Source organism: Lissotriton helveticus, chromosome 7, assembly GCF_964261635.1.
Source record: "Lissotriton helveticus chromosome 7, aLisHel1.1, whole genome shotgun sequence".
In the NCBI taxonomy this organism is placed as follows: domain Eukaryota; kingdom Metazoa; phylum Chordata; class Amphibia; order Caudata; family Salamandridae; genus Lissotriton; species Lissotriton helveticus.
The window spans coordinates 1,786,498,127-1,786,510,567 of record NC_136068.1 but is presented as its reverse complement, the minus strand read 5'-3'; the positions used below and the strand labels follow the sequence as shown (position 1 = coordinate 1,786,510,567).

At 45.8% G+C, this 12,441-nt stretch overlaps 1 protein-coding gene across 2 annotated transcripts in view; it reads left to right on the top strand.

Annotated features, from left to right (window-relative positions):
* LOC144767716 (uncharacterized) overlaps positions 1-12,441 on the top strand; it is a 323,524-nt gene that overhangs the window by 66,280 nt on the left and 244,803 nt on the right. The gene's annotated exons all lie outside the window — the stretch shown is intronic.

Sequence of the window (12,441 nt, the reverse complement as noted above, 5' to 3'; positions counted from 1 at the left end):
TGGTCACCACTTTTCCATCGATACCTTCTGCCAATAAAATCGCCACAGAGAGCCACAACTAACGCTAATGATATGCAAAGTAGGCGTTCCTGTGAAAAAAAACACCACTTCCCCATATTTTCAACTACCAGCCATATCTGCAATGCGATCCAAAAAGCAGGCGATAAGCCGAGTTTGTAGTACCAAATTAACATCAACCATTAACTGGTGTAAGGAGGTGTAAGGAGGTCGACTATCTACTGCGTGAATTGTACCCAACTCACAGCCACATCTAAAGACCAACATGTGATAGAGCTACTGATCATGTAGGTCCGACACCCAACAAGGCCACAACACCTAGTGCCACCAACACCAGAGCCTCCCAACCGGACCACCCCCCCCCTACTACTCCCAAGGCAGCGCAAAACAGGACAATGGACCTTCCAAAAAAACACCATGGCTCCTCAGCCGCACAATAGTTGAATGTTGGGAGATGTGGCAACCAACTATGTATGACGGAGGCAAGTCACCCATCAATAATAATGCACACAATGCCAAGTGTAACGCTAATGTGCTGCACAGACCTCACTATGCAAAGCACAATACTTGTAGTGAAGTGCACAGTGGACGCAACCATGTTACCTCAGGCAGTGGGGAAGATCTCAATCATGTAGCTGTGTTTTCCCCCCCTAGAAGCGGAAGCAGATTGGGCGGGTCCACATACGCCACTCCACCATAGGAGTATGAATAAATAGGCCAGGCCCTGGGCGTGGTTCACTTATGGTAAGATGAACGAGTCTGCCAGAGTGGCGGCCCCCACCCTGGCACATGGCTGCTGCCATGGCTGCGGGCCTCCTCCACACAAGCCCCCTGGGAACCCAGCGGCACAGCACCGCTGTCTATACCAACTACTGCCTTCGATCTACACTGCGGACAGCAAGGCTCACAATTCAGATGCAGGGGCGATTTCAGATGACGCAGTACAGTACGCAAGACATTTTGCTCCCAGTGCGGCCCACACAGACCACGCATGATCGCAGGCTGCGCACACGCTGTGTGCTTTAGGTGCCACTAACTCACTGCACCATAAGTCATCGCCACGCGGCCTTATCAAAGCAGAATTTATTAGACAAAAGACATTGCTCTCAGTGCGGCCCGCCAGGATCACGTATCATCGCAGGGTGCGCACACGCTGAGTGCTCCAGGTGCCACTAACTGTGCAGCTCAACTCAACACCACGTGGCTGTGCACCCATCCTGACCGCTGCCTCCGCCCTACACTAGGGTTAGCACGGTTCACAATTCAAGATTAGTAGCGACGCAAATTGTGTAAGAGACTATCATAGGTTAAAAAGACCAAATGATCTCAATCTGTGCAGCTCCAGTCAACGTCACATGGCTGTGGGCCGTTGCTGACTGCTACCTCCGACCTACACTGTGGTTTGACCGGCGACACGTGGTGCCAACTAACCCTGTTCAACACAAGCCGATCACACATGTTTAACTTTGTCCTGAGTCCTGAATGGCAGCGACCCCAACTTTGTGGAAGCGGCCATAGCACCAGACACCCTTCAATCAGTGAGGAATATTTGCATATGGAATGCCGGCAACACGTGGTGCCAATGTACCTGCACTACGCAGGCCGGTGGGGCCACCAACGAATGCACGTGCTGTCGGCCCTTGCTCACCGCTACCTCTGGCCTACACTGTGGAAGAATGGCGACACATGGTGCCACTAACGGTCTTCAACACAAGCCGATCCCACATGTGGAACTGTGTCCTGAGTCCTGAATGGCAGAGACCCCAACTCCATGAGACAACCACAGAAGCAGACTCCCTTCGATCAGTGAGGCATATTTCCATATGGAAGGCTGGCAACACGTGCAGCAAATAACTCTGTTCAACACAAACTGATTCCAAATGTGTAACTGTGTCCTGAATGGCAGTGACCCCAAGTCCATGGCAGCGACCACAGCACCAGACTCCCTTTGATCAGTGAGGCATATTTCCATATGCAAGGCCGGGGACACATGGTGCCACTAACCCTGTTCAACACAAGCCAATCCCACATGTGTAACTGTGTCCTGAGTCCTGAATGGCAGTGACCATTAGTTTGTGGCAGCGACCACAGCACCAGAGTCCCTTCGATCAGTGAGGCATATGTCCATATGCAAGACCGGCGACACATGATGCCACTACCCCTGTACAACACAAGCCGATCCCAGATGTGTAACTGTGTCCTGAGTCCTGAATGGCTGTGACCACAAGTCCGTGGCAGCGACCACAGCACCAGAGTCCCTTCGATCAGTGAGGCATATTTCCATATGCAAGGCCAGTGACATGTGGTGCCACTAACCCTGTAGAACACAAGCCGATCCCACATGTGGAACTGTGTCCTTAGTCCTGAATGGCAGTCACCCCAAGTCCGTGACAACGACCACAGCACTAGACTCCCTTCGATCAGTGAATCATATTTCCATATGCAAGGCTGGCAATACGTAGTGCCACTAACTTTGTTCAACACAAGCCGATCCCACATGTGTAACAGTGCCCTGAGTCCTGAATGGCAATGACCCCATGTCAATGGCAGCGACCACAGCACTAGACTCCCTTCGATCAGTGAGGCATATTTCCATATGCAAGGCCGGCGACACGTAGTGCCACTAACTTTGTTCAACACAAGCTGATCTCACATGTGTAACTGTGTCCTGAGTCCTGAAAGACAGTGACCCCAAGTTCATGACAGCGACCACAGCACCAGACTCCCTCTGATCAGTGAGGCATATTTCCATATGCAACGGCGGCGACACGTGGTGCCACTAACCCTCTTTAACACATGCCGATCCCACATGTGTAACAGTGTCCTGACTCCTGAATGGCAGTCACCCCAAGTCCGTGGCAATGACCACAGCACCAGATTCCCTTTGATCAGTGAAGCATATTTCCATATGCAAGACCGGCGACACATAGTCCCACTAACCCTCTTTAATTAACACAAGCAGATCCCACATGTGAAACTCAGTCCTGAGTCCTGAATGACAGTGACCCGAACTTCATGACAGCGACCACAGCACCAGACTCCCTTCAATCAGTGAGGGGTATTTGCATATGGAAGGCTGGCGACACGTGGTGCCACTGAACCTGCACTATGCAGGCCGGTGGGGCCACCGATGTATGCACGTGGCTTTGGGCCCTTCCTTACTGCTACCTCTGGCCAACATCACAGTGTGCTGTCTTCACCGGACGTTACCATGTCACCTCAGCTTTGTCAGTGACACTGGACATGTAGCTACGCACGCCCCTCCTCCTGCATGCATAAGCGGCGTGTGCTGGTCTGGCGTATACAGGTCAGTGCAGGGGTGTGCCTATCCAGCAAGGGGAACGGGGTGTCTCGGACATGTCCGTGTACAGAAAGTGCGGTAAGTGTGTCTTTGTGTTCTGGTGTGGCCTGCCACAAGGGGCGCAGCAGTCGATGTTGTAAAGTGGCATACACCACCTCCAAACGGCACTGTCATGGTGTAGATGGAATGCCGCAGGACATGCGTGAATAGGCATTACAATGGTGTGCCATACGAGTGCACGGGATACAACAGCTCACCTGTACAAAAGTGTGGGGGCTCCTAGGAGGAAGGAACAGCTATTTGGCAACGTAACACACAGTGAACCCACCCATGTGCCAAGTGCTTAGCATCTCATCCATGATGACCAGGGTCGCAGACATCCCACAACACCAGCGACCGGCCTTTGTACACATCCTGTATGAATGCAGCTGGAGAAGTTACTGTAGGGATGAAAGGTTCTTTGTCTGAGCTATCTTGCGCTAGCACATCTGCTGCTCTGAGAAGGAACTTGCAAGTGGCCAGCCCCCCCTGACAAATACGATAATATTTCCATCCATCTCCCACACTACGCACTGCCCAATTGGAGAACGAGTACACATCCCACACTCAAAAGTCCTTTGTCATAGTTAGCATGCATGAAATGGCTTTCACACGTACTCCCACCACACCCCTACCCTACACCCATTGCACAAACAACCGGCTCATTGCACCAAGCTGTGCCATTTCATCTACAACACTGGCACACGGCAAGCCAGTGCAGCAACAAGCAGAGCCACTGACGCACTGGCAGGGCATCCCAAACACATGGTTAACTCCATTCACGTCTACCTATATCTTGCATGTCTGCTGCAAGTCCTGGGTGCACTGCCTTTGGCAGTACTGCGGATCATTTACTGGCTGAGCTTCCGCATTCCGGACGTCACCTGCGTTCAACCTGTATTGCAATGTCGCACATGCCTATCCGAGTGGTGCATGGACCTGTGTCACTCCAACCAGTGGGTAGCTGACATGGATTACAACGGTGTGTGCGCCCCCTGTTGGCCCATGACCAGGAGTGTCATGGTGATGCCCGTTTATGGCATGCAAGGGTTTTTGGCATGCATGTTGGGAACTGGGCCGGGGAGATTGCATGTGTCGTAGTATGCAGCGACCAAATTGACCCACTTCCAGATTCTGCTTTGGTGCACAATGGGAACAGTGGTTGGAGTCAGCACATCTGTCCCGGTCACCTGATGGATTACGTCAACAACATGTCAAATATTGTGGTCAGCCATCACTCATTAGAGATAGTGGCTTACGCAGCTGCACTCGCGTTCATGGACAAGTGACAAGGTACCTGCAACCGCTACTCGATGTGCCACATTGCATGTGTCCCGCTGCATCATTGCACATTGTACATCTGCTTACATGTCCCAAAACAACAGTCGACATGACTGCATTGCCGTTGAATTATGTCAGAGGCGCAGACAACCAACGCTGCTTGACACTGACATGTGTTGGACTACCCTGAGGTGGACATGGACATTTTCCTACGTTCCTTATTCAGGCATTCTGCTGCATTTGTCTGCATATCATGGCACTACTCTTGGCCGCACTGACACACACTTTTATTTATAAAGCTTCCACATTTTCACATGTCTCCAAATGTGTTGTGTCTTGATTTGTATGCCAATGTGTGTGTCACACACTCGCTGGCTGCATGCCATATGTGAATTGCTACCCCATCCAGACTGTGGGTTTGTACCTATGCGTTTTCATGTGCCTCTTTCGCACTGACGCTTTCGGACGCTTATCCGCCACAGGCTTTAGTATTGGTGTCCTGTGTTTGATTGTGCAAATGTTTGTGTTTGGACAACATTGTGTTGGATGTTGATGTTCTCTGCTTAGTATGTGTGTGTGTGTGTGTGCTGCAGTATGTGTGAGATGTCCCTTCATGTGAGTTTTTGTTCACCCTTCTCCCTTTCAGGCAGTGTGGTTTTCACTTCTATGCTCGTTCAGTGGTGTGATGTTGGCGGGTTGTGTGACTTGTGCTACTTGTTGGTGTGTTTCATTTTGGCCATTGTTTGTCTATACTTGTGCTGTACTTAATTGTGCATGTCTGCCATTGTGCCCATCCCCCCCCGTCCCCCCACTCCCTGCTTCTTCCTCTTCCTGGTGCTGTTGTGTCTGCAATTTTGTTGCTCAACACATAAATACATGTAATGAAGACATTAGAATAGTTCCTTGATTATTTTAGGTTTCAAAACGTCTCTCTAATGGTTTCTTTTTAATTTTCTATATAAACAGTCTTTCTAATATTCAAGCACACATAGAAGTCAGAAGTGCAATGATTTCTATCAATACACTTTCTAGAACATTCTACAACACGTGCAGGTCAATTTTTCTAAACCTAACGATATTTTTTTGCAACAGTTTCTCAAACATTTAACAGCACGTGCAGGTTAAAAGTTCACGATTGTTTTAAGTTCAAACAATGCCTTCCAAATGCAAGTAGCAGGTGTAGTTCAGTTGAACAAATTGTTTCCTATGATATGTACTCCACGTTGAAACTGCTTTTTCTTAACCAATCACAAAGATGCTTTTCAACAAAACGAATGTGCACCCTACTTTAAAAAAAACCAATGCTTTTCATCTCCCAATCAGGTATCGTTTTGTATGGCAAAAAAAAGTAGGTCCCCATCTTTAAACATATCTCTTATTCTACGAAGGAACTACACGAGCTACAGACACCTTTCCATACCTTCCAGCCATACCATCAAAATGCTAGTGTGGATCGTAGGACATAGCTATGTTTTCTGGTGCAAGAGGTAAGCAGAACAGAGACGTATTGATTAGACCTGGGTTTACAAAACGTGGACATTAAATGTTTGCACATAGAGGATTGAAGTGGCACCAATTGCTACCTTTGGTGGTAAGCCTCTTTGCATCTTCCACACCCTGACCTCATGATTGTGCATTGTGGTGGAAATTACCTAGGTACATTGACTGGGGTAGGTTTGAAAATGCTTATGAAGGACACCTTTGGACAATTGATGTTACTTTTACCTCAAACTATCTTTGTATATTCCAATATATGCCAAAGATAGAAGTGAAAATGGTCAAACCAATTTTGTCCTCAGATTGAAAAATCTAGGAAGTATGTCAACAAAGCTGTGTCTGCATACCTCAGAGACTACAGAATGGGGTTGATCTACAACAACAACATATGTTTTCATATGACTGATATCTACAGAAGTGATGGAGTACACTTCACAGATCAAGGAAACAGAGTTTTTCTGAAGGTGTGCATCCGACCCTACATGTAGCTCCAACTAATGAACACAAGGGCTCTTTTTAGAGCCCAAAAACAACAATTATATCTAGGAGTCAAAGACAGAAGAACTCACTATGAAAACAAGACCTCAACATGGAAAAACAATAAGTTTGTCATCTAAAGGTGGAGACCCAAGTATGCACCCAAGTGTGACACCAAGATGTGAGCTAAAGCTCGAGGGCATGGGTAAATTTTCCCATCAGTAGCCACTCTTTACCGCCCTTGTTGACATCATTTGGGTTCTCCTTGCCCAGGAGGAAAAGGGAAAGCAGCCTATTGATATTGTTTAAGGCTGCTCCAAAAAACCTTTGAAGTGATGTGATGTCAGTACTAAGTTTTGTAGATGTTATTTTAAATATAAGTGGTGACTGAAAAACAGCAGTGCGAAATAAAAATGTGAGTGAAAAATCTATTAAAATTGGATAATACTGAGCAGATATGAAACTTAAATTTTTCTTCTCAGTTTTCCAAATCTAACAGGGAAAGTGCAGAACCAGATTTAACAAAATATCTCTGAGCAATGATGGTCGACATGTTTCAGCATTATGGTGGTATAGTACCAATGCTTTCTTCAGGACCCGATGTTAGCTACTGCTACTATAAAGTGAAGTTTAAAATGTCACCTGAAAAATCCAGGTCAAAATAGATCCACCACAGACTTTTGTCACATCATGTTGAAGGGACGAACACACAGGAGAGAACATAAAACATAAAAACAGAAACATATTAGCATATTTGTAAGCTAATAAACAGTACCATGACGTCATCAAGCGTAAAACGTCATGTGTTAGTATATTTTAAATACCACCAAGTTGACACAATCATGGCCACTCACCCATTAGTTGTGGGTATGGCGCTTCACCCCACCTGGCTGCAGCTCAGGTATAGAGGAGCACCGCTCTGTAACCAAATAAAGAGACACTCGAAAAACAAGGGTAGATAGAGCTATAATTCGACACACTGTTTTCTTAATGAAAAGATGTTTTCAAATTATAAGTTAAAATTCAATCAGTACAGTCAGTTTGTGAGACAATAGGTTTCTTAGGAGTAGCATTTAAAAGCCCCACTGATTGGTACATATTTATGCTCAAAACTGCTGTTAAGCATATGTACGCCATTTCACCAATAGAATCAGATCGCGTTTGTCCATTAGTGAAAACAATAACGTTTTAGCCATCACTCTCTACTGACATGTTATAGCTTGAGAGGAAAATGAAATAATCAGGCAGACTATGTATCAATTGGATCAATTAGTAGCAGCCTCAGTGGTTGTACATCAAAACACAACACACAGCAATTTCAATAATAAGCAACATTCTCTTATGTTACCAAGTTTAGCAAGCCTTTTAAACATATGAATAATGAGCAATATGGTTATGCTATTACAATTCGTCCCTAGTCAGTGGTCTCAAAAAGGCTAAACAACGTCTAGCCTGCAAGGGAGTTTGAAAAGAACCCAGTGATACCAATGTGACTAGTACGCCAATTGCTTCATGAGCACTTATAAAAAACGAGTAAAAAAGAGAGAGAGGCGCCTAGCGATTTTACTCTGCGTCACTGTGACACCACCCGGGGAGTAGATGGTGTCAATTCCAGCTTACCTGTCCGTCGGTGTCTCCAGACCGGCTTCTGTGCTGTCTGGGGAGGCACCGAACGGACGCGATGCCGCCATTATTAATCCCAATGTGTCCGTGCACGTGACCGCTCTCACGTGACACTGGGCATTCTGGGTAATGTAGTTCATGAGACCGAAAATATCGAGGATAAAGCTATTTGTGCTAATTTTATATCAAAGATATATTTTTAAAGCCTCATTTTCATTTATCAGCAATCAGAACGGGTCTCTACTAATTATCACAGCACTTTCAAGAAAGAGTTTTTTGGAAAAAAAGTTTTTTTATAACGCGTTCAACAAAGAATTCAAGCTGCTGGTGTAGAATGCCTATAAGTTAATCTTTATACAGCATGCATGAACCAGGACCAATATGTCAATTACTGATTTGTAGTAAGGATCAAACTGTGTGGTTCACAAACCTTCCTACACAGTAAGATTCAAAAACCATTTTTCAAGATGTGGACTTCGGAAAGTATAGTTAAATCTTCTAATTCATATACCGTTGTTATACTCGCTGGTAGGTTACTATGGTCACATGTTTTTATAATCTACACCATGTAGTGTACCAATACCTATATTGGCCAATCAGTTATTATTGCACTACAGAGTAGAAACATTCTCTGGGCCTTGCTCTATAGTTGAAACTAAGCAACTCTGATAATACAAGTTTAAAGCGACATCCAGGGTATAGGTTCATTTAGTCCCTCCTTGTCGCTATTTAGCTTGTATACCCATTTCTGTTCTATCTTGAACAGAAATCTACTAACATCAGGGCAGTGTTCGGGTAACAGAGGCTGTTCTAGTACAGTCCAAACAAAATCATTAGGACTATGGCCAACTTCAAGGAAATGTGATGTCAATCGGGTCGCTTGCTTACGACATCGCACAGTACTTTTGTGCTCCAAAATTCTTGTTCGTATTTTTCTTGTTGTCATGCCAACGTACCGTTTGTTACAAGGGCACGTGATCAAATAAATAAGATTGTCGCTGTTGCAGTTCGTAAATCGGCGCTGTTGCCAGGGTCTGTTAGTGCCTATATCAACAACTACTGATTTACACGTTTGTGGGCATACCGAACATGTACCACAAGATTGGTGTCCTTGTACTGGCGGCAGGTCCCATAACGTGCCAACTTGTCTAGGTACCTTCGTTTTTGGTCTGGTATGGACCAATTGGTCTTTCAGATTCTGTCCTCTTTTAAATGCAAACAGGGGCATAGGAATATTATCACCACCTGTGTTTAAAATGGTCCAATGTTTGCGAATGATCTTTTGGACCTGGTTTGACCTCGTATTAAAAGTGTTGACAAATGTGATTCTGTTTGACTTCTCTTTCGGTATAGTCACTTCGAGAAGAGCTTCTCGGTTATTATTTGATGCTCGCTTTTTTGACTGACGGATTATTTTCCGTGGATAGTTATTTTCTTGAAGTTGCTCCTCTAATTTATTTGAGTGTATCGTAAAAGCTTCTTTGTTGGAGCAATTCCTCTGGACCCTGAGGAACTGGCCAAAAGGCAAATTGTTCCTCAGGGCCCTGGGTTGGCAACTATCATAGCTCAGTAAAGCATTCTTTGCCATAGGCTTTCTGTAGAGTTCTGATGCCAAACCCCATGTATCCGTTACTGATATCTTCAGGTCCAGGAAGGCTAGATGAGCTTTACTATACTCCACAGTAAATTTCAGAAATGCATTACGAGTGTTCAGCCATTTATGAAAAGCTAGCAAATCTTCCTCACTCCCACGCCATATGACCAAGATATTGTCTATATATCGCTTCCAAATTTGAAGCGACAATAGGTAAGGATTAGTAGATGTTAAAACTTTGGCTTCCTCGAAGTTGTGTACATACAGATTAGCGAGACTAGGCGCGAAGACACTACCCATACTAGTCCCAGATGTTTGTAGGTAGGTAGTGTCTTCGAACCTAAAATAATTATCTTTCATCACCATTTCTGCTAGACCCATGATGAACGATACCGGTGTAATGGATTGGAGGTCTCGTTATTCCAATAGATTTCCAACTACTTCGAGTGTTTCGGTTTGGGGTATTGAGGTATACAGTGACTCTACGTCAAATGAGACCAAGATGTCTGTGGTACTGTCAAACTGTATATCAGGAAGCAACCTCAGTACATCCTTAGTGTCCTTGAGGAAAGTAGGCATTTCCCTCACCATTGGGTTTAAAAAGTGGTCCACAAAAGTGGAGAGCGGCTCAAGGATCGAGCCAATTCCAGAAATGATTGGCCGCCCCAATGGTGGTCTGTGAAGTTTGTGGACTTTTGGGAGGCAGTAAAAATACGAAATAACGGGGTGAGTAGTACGGAGGTATTGATCTTCTTCTGATGTGATCCACCCTTCAGATATTGCCTCCTCCACCAAGTGTCCGATGGTGACTTGCAATCGTTCTGTCGGATCTTCCAACAGAGGGCGATATGCCTTGCGATCCTCCAGTTGTCGCAAGCATTCATTCCGATACACTTCAGTGTCAAGTATAACAATAGCACCGCCTCTATCGGCTGGCTTAATCGTGATGCTGGTATTGGATGTTAGTGCCCGTATGGCTTCTTGTTCCTTTCTAGACATGTTTATAAAAGGCTTGTCTTTAGTCAGGAAGAGATTTTTTACATCATTTTCGACCGCCTCTTCGAATGTTAATACCTTTGCAGGCAAACCAATAACCGGTGGATTAAATGTTGACGGTCTTTTAAGGCCAGTGTTTTTGTCAATTTCAATGTCTCCAAAATTTTGTTTTGCGAAGAAGTACTGAAGTCTTATTTTTCTAAAGAATTTTGCTAATTCGATCTGTGCCACAAATGGATCTCCTTTTTGGGTTGCTACGAAACCCAAACCTTTATTCAACAGGCTCTCTTCATCCTCAGTTAATAGATGGGAGCTTAAATTAATCACAAGGTTGTCGTGTTGTTTTGTCCTGCTTGATCCTTGGGTATCTGTTTCCCATTCCTCAGGTCCATTGTGAGTTGTTGTTGTTGTACAGGGCCCCAGTGTACCTGGTGTGTTAATCCTTGTCTCGTCCTGCCTCTCGTCCGTCTCGGGCCAAACCCTAAAAAAGGAGGCATCCCTGGACCTTGTTGCATTTGCGGAGGACAGAAGGGACCCATCTGAGGTGGAAAGGTAGGCCCACACATCCTTGGATTAGGCTGCCACCAGGGTTGGAACTGAGTTTGATTGTGATTTTGAGGATTCCCTCTCCAGTTTCTTCGGTTACCTCGCCCCCTATACACATATAACTGACAACTTAGGCCCGCTATTTTAGGGCCAGGTAACAGCAACTCCCGGAACCCTCGCCAAAATAAATTCTCCACACAGCTGTGGCGCAGCGGCCAGACCATCTGACTTTGCAGCACAGAGCTCTCGCTTTGATCACTGGCTCTAGCAACAGCCAGGATAGCACCATATGACTCTAGGCAATAGCTCACTTAATTTCCACGCTGGCCCCTAGCCCCTGGAGACCCGTACGAGTTAGTATTTTGCACTTTACAAATACCGATTGATTCGAAACGGCAGAATTGAACTTAACACTCCCACTGTAGCACCCCCCACTCACCCTACAGACGTCATACTGGTTAAAACAAAAGTTCATCCTAGTACGTATGCACACATACTGACCCTACTTGCACAGGTGTGCCGTAGCGGCCAGAAAGCATGAGTTCAGAGCACAGGACTCACGGTTTAATCCCCTGCTCCGGCAGCAGCTCAGCACCATGTGACTCTAGGCAATCGCTCACTTAATAGCTCACATAATGTGCACGCCAGCCTCCAGGGCATTCAGACCCATGGGGTGAGTAGTTTGCGCTTTACAAATGCTGTATTGATTTACCTTTACACTACCTGTATAACACCATCTAAGCATCATATACAAGTTACCGTATTCCAAACCAAACTTTCTCCTACTACGTATAAAATATTGCTATAAAATATTGCTAACACTACTTGGACAGGTGTGGCACAGCGCCCAGAGCACACATCTTCACAGCATAGGACACACAGTTTGGGCTCACGGTTTCATCCCCGAGTCCTGCAGCAGCTTAATTTAGCAGCATGACATGCTAGGCAATACCTCACTTAATTTCCGTACCCCGCACTTTCAGACCGGTAGGGGCCAGTAGTTCAGCGGCTTTAAGCCCGAGTCCGGCAGCAGCTCAGCTTATGCCCCCAGCACCATCAGACCCGTAGG